We start from the raw sequence: 5,503 nt of genomic DNA, 5'->3' as shown, positions 1-5,503 counted from the left end.
CCTCTTTTATACTAGACACTCCTCGTCGCAGATTAACACTGACAAGAGTTTCCCCTAGTCGGAATGTCTTCTCACTCATTTCCACCATATGTCGTCGGTCAGTTATGGCATGATGTTGATGCAGAAAATCCAACCCTAGCATCGTGCTGTACACATCGCTTACATGAGATACCACTTCCACGCGCTGCCGAAACTTGGTTGTCCCAACCGAAAAATTCACTACTACTGACCCCAATGGCCATGTATCATTACTCCTTACCCCACGTAAATCACATCGTGATGGGTTTCAATGCCTACCCACTAATCCTCACGAATCTGCTGATTCATATGCTCCTGTGTCCAACAACGCTTTATACTCTCTTCCAACCACAACACCCATCATGGCACAATCCGCCTTTGCATTCGTTCTGACTGAACTCATTCCTACTGGGAACTCCTGTCGGTGGAGCTGTGGCTGTCTTCCAAGTTTAACGGACTATTTATATTCCTTGGACTACCTCTACCACTATCCCTCTAACCTTGCCATTGACCAAACCCTCCGCTACTACCATTTCCACCAAATTGTTAGCGAGTCCTGTTACTCCAATTGTGTTGTGGGTTCGGTAATTGACGAAATTAGTAACATTGTCTTTGTAAAAGTCCTGTTCGACTGCAATTAATACACATAATATTCGATGTACGAGGGTTGCCCAGAAAGTAATGCCTCGCTTTTTTTTTCTCAGCCGAAAACAATGCTGCGAATGCGAAACGTTACGTATGTATTATTTGCAGGCTCCTGAGTGAGCGAGCCAAGTTTTCGCCATTTCCGACAGATAGCATATCTGCTGGACTGCTTTAAAATGGCGTCTTTAGGTGATGTACGTTACAAGAAACGTGCCGTCATTTCTCACTGCACAGAAAGAAACTGTGGGGAATATTCACAAACGCTTGTGTAAAGTCTGTGGAGCATCTGCTGTCGACAGAAGTTCAGTAAGTCGCTGGGCACGGAGGATGCGGTCATCAAAGGCGGTTCGGCGGAGCTCCACAATTTGCAGCGGTCGGGGAGGCCATCCACGGCTGTCACACCTGACATGTTGCAGCTGGCCGATGTCGTCATTAGCGAGGACAGACGCATTACGACTCAGCAGTTGGCGCTACATCTGTCAATCAGTAAAGGAAGTTCACATAGTGAAGCACTGGATCCGCTACCATGACAAGTATTGGTACCGACAGGGCATATACGCCCTTGTTTCGCGCTGGAGGAAGGCTATAGACCGGGATGGAGATTATGTGGAAAAATAGGATGAGTAGATAAAACAACACTGTTCTATGTGTGTAATTGTCAGTATGTTCAATAAAGAATTGTTGAAGAAAAAAATGCGGTGCATTACTTTCTGGGCAACCGTCGTAAACACATATTTCTGCTCTCTTACCTCTGTCAACCTATCGATTTCATGAATATAAATGAATGCCTCCTAGACATTTTCGGTGTCAAACCCTGTAAAAAGCATCGAGCGCTTGTTGTACGTCCTCTTGCAGCACCACTTTATTTACTTCCTCGTTTAGTGACAGCTCGTACATGTCAACGTTCATATTCCTAATTCTCTCAGCAAAGAATGAAATTTTCACTCTGCAGCGGAGTGTGCGCTGATATGAAATGCCAGGAAGTTTCTCTCAGCAAAGTTTACTACTGAATCATTTTATCTTCTGGATACCAACCATAATTGTTTGCGAAAAAAACTGTGCACTATTATGATTCCTGTATCGTTGTTCCACCCGCTGTCTCAACTGGTCAACAATTTCTGCATGTCGCAATGCTCCCGTGCACTATACGAATAATTTTGCTTCCACTGGCAAACGTAACCTTACTATCTGCGACAACTATTTATCTTACCGATCCCCTATGTCAGCTGATGACTTAAGATCCTCTATAATTGCCAACACATCCTCTGACGCTTACCAGAGAAAGGAGAGACGAGATTCGCCTCAGATGGATTAATTTCAACAGTTTGGGACTTCCGCACTTCTATTTCGCGAGTCTTTCTTGCTAGTTCATTAGACACAGCCACATTATCTGAACTGATCCACCTGATCCACTAATGACTGCACCACTTCTTCACTGGTGACACCTCGTGCCTCTGATTTTGCCCTGCGCCCGTTATCCACGATAAATATTACACTACAAAAAAAAAAAAAAAAAAAAAAAAAAACGATTCACACAGCTCAAGTAGTCTTAAAGTACTGTACCATGTTACTTCTTCTCTCTAATCATGCCAACCTGGACTCCCTGTGTTGCGTAGACGTATGTCCAAAATGGTTACAAGAAAGCAGTTCCCCTACTGATTCAGCACAAGGCATAGAAGGCCCCAGTAAATTACACTGAGTGTAATGTGTAAGTACTAAGCATTCATCTTTACCGTAACTCCTAAACTCCGACAGATCCACAAGTTCCTCCGGTTTCGTAAATGTAGCTTTCGTAAAATTACAAACCCTAAACTTCGACCCCATAATTACCACCACATAGGAACAAAATAGTCTCACTCATCCCAATCACGACACTGACGGCTGTGGGTCAAACAACGTGCTGCGGGGGGTGGCACAAGAGCTGCTGTTGATAACTGCAACGTCGGCCCTCCTGACACCACTCTGTAAGCACCACCCAGTTGTACACCGGAGGAGGGGGGGGGGGGAGAGGGGGGTGTTGCTTGTATGGTGATGCCATAGGTGGTGGGCAACCAGAAGAAATCGCTGTGGAAAATTTAACAATATAATTTTATTAAATCTTCAGTTGTACATGAGGCAGGCTTGCCACTCCTCGTGAGCTTTGGAAGGTGCAGCTGGTGTCGACTACTAGGATGGCACCAAGCGTTGCCGTGTCAGTATTCGGGCCTGGCGGTGAAGGCATGCCACGCGGCGACCCATCTGCTCGTCACTCCGTGGTGGAAGAGACGGCTGTGCACAGGTTTCGATCCGCGCCCCTCGGACCGGGGGCAGACGGTGGCTGGCATTGTGCGACCGGACCGCTTCCTGGGCCTCAAGGTTGGCGGCAGCAAGGAGGACAGCTAGCTGGCAGGGCTGTGGCCATGAAGGACTCGCTGCGGCGGAAGACACGGCCAGGTGTCGAACCAGAGACTGCTGCTGGCGCTACCCACACGTCTCGTGGTTCGGCATGTTCCGGCTTCACGGTGCGGCTACTCAGCATTGACCAAGTCCCCAAATCGAATGACGCACTGTCCTCAAATTCAGCCTCATTTATACTCCGTTACTGGGCAATTGTTTCTTGAAAAGGTGGTGTCTAGTCACGTCGCCCATAACAAAGAGACCCTCTCGACCGTGCTGGCAACGACCCGCTTAATAAATGGTTCTTAGCTGCACGGAGCCGTTTGCCGCTATGCTCACCTATCCTAGTTTTACGACTCACTTGTGCATCTGTTATTTTGCCCTATATGTCGACATAGTGTGGCCCCGCTGTTACCGCAATACAATAATGACAGATAGAATAGTGTTCTGGAGTAACTTTAAGCAAGAAAATGTTCATGGGCCCAAGCGTGCTGTAAGAATAATATGTGGTCCTCACCTGCGACCATCTTAACCGAAATTATCCTAAGGACAAACACACACACCCATGCCCGAGGGAGGACTCGAACCTCCGCCGGGACCAGCCGCACAGTCCATGACTGCAGCGCCCCAGACCGCTCGGCTAATCCCGCGCGGCAAGAAATTGAGCATTCTGATTACTGCATCACATTATACTCTTGTTTATCCACTCATGGAGATTGTTGTAAGCAATCCTCTGCAGATCAAAAGGAACAACGGTGAACATGATTACAATGGCAGAAGGAAAAATGACATTAATTGAAATTGACTTTAGCGCAAAAATGGGTGCAAAGTACTCCAGTTCAAATCTTAGTAATTTACTTAGTGATATAAAATGTCTGACAGACATCAAAGAAAGATTTTGAAACAAACTGAAAACGCTTCACCTTGACAACATCCTGTACTCAGTAAAGAATTTCTATTGCTGTAATGTATAAAAGTTGGTGGGTAGTATTTACTAAATCCCTTCTGTACGTTAAAAATCTTATAAATGACCAACTTCTAGCCATATTTACAGTTAATTTTCGAAGTGAATGTAAAGGACTCGTTCCAGATTATTGAGATTTATCGCGCAAAGTAATTGATGTAACATGGAACTAACCAACTAACAGGGTGTAAACTCGAGGTTAGAGGTTAGAAGCGTATGAGAAGGCAGGTCGCCTTCAAAGGTCTGCAAAATGAAGAGCGAGCAGGCAATTACCCATTCTCTCTACCGCAGTGCGTCACAAAAGACAAATACGAGGTGTTTCACACAAAGCTCTCCCGACCCTTCCGCAATTCTCCCTAAGAACCGCGATTGACGCACTGCCCGGACACGGCTGGGATGTTCATGTTCTTCAAAGCGCGTTAACACTACATGGAACACAGAGATTAAGTACTATTAATACCAATGCAGGAAACACTTATGAACAGAATCTATGTAAATCTCTGCACTCTGTTCTACAATCCTAGAGGTAAGTGATTTTCTTTCATTCTGAAGGGCGGCTGCAGCTTTCTTCTGGGAAAGCAAGTTTTCCTACTAAGAGTGCTGCTCCCTTTTCACTTTACAGACAGAGTGTATCTCCCCAGAATTTCCCATCCTGTTCTCTCAAGTGAGTAGACAAAATAACACTGAATTCGTGTTTATGTAGTGGAGTTATTTTCAGCTGGCTACCAGACTGAAGAGCTTGCCCCAAGTTTGGCATGTTGTCATTATGTATATGTAATAAAAATGTTCAAATGTGTGTGAAATCTTACGGGACTTAACTGCTAAGGTCATCAGTCCCTAAGCTTACACACTACTTAACCTAAATTATCCTAAGGACAAACACACACACCCGTGCCCGAGGGAGGACTCGAATCTCGGTCGGGACCAGCCGCACAGTCCATGACTGCAGCGCCCCAGACCGCTCGGCTAATCCCGCGCGGCTATATGTAATATACAGAAGAATAGGAAAGATAATTGAAGGTGTGTTACATGAGGATCAGTTTGGCTTTAGGACAGGTAAAGTCACCAGAGAGGCAGTTACCACGTCGAGGTTGGTAATGTAAGCTAGGCTGAAGAACAATGAAGACACGTTCACAGGATTTGTCTACATGGAAAAAGGGTTCGACAAAGTCAAACAGTAGAAGATGTTCCAAATTCTGAGTAAATTAGTGTAAATTATAGTGAAAGACGGGTAATATGCAATATGCGCAAGACCCGAGAGGGAACAATAATAGTGGAGGACCAAGAATGGAGTGCTTGGATTAACAAGGCTTAAAACAAGGATCTAGTTTTTTGTTCCTACTGTTCGATCCTTACATAGAAGAAACAATGACGGAAATAAAAGAAAATTGAAGAGTGGAATTAAAATTCCACTCTTGATAGGATACCCACTCGTGGAAGGATATCAATTTTTGTATCCCGCATGAAAGGTGGCGCGTGGGTCTGCTCCTGAAATCTGAC

The sequence above is a fragment of the Schistocerca cancellata genome, chromosome 3, assembly GCF_023864275.1.
Source record: "Schistocerca cancellata isolate TAMUIC-IGC-003103 chromosome 3, iqSchCanc2.1, whole genome shotgun sequence".
NCBI classification, from domain to species: Eukaryota; Metazoa; Arthropoda; class Insecta; order Orthoptera; family Acrididae; genus Schistocerca; species Schistocerca cancellata.
Note: the sequence above shows the minus strand (reverse complement) of the source record.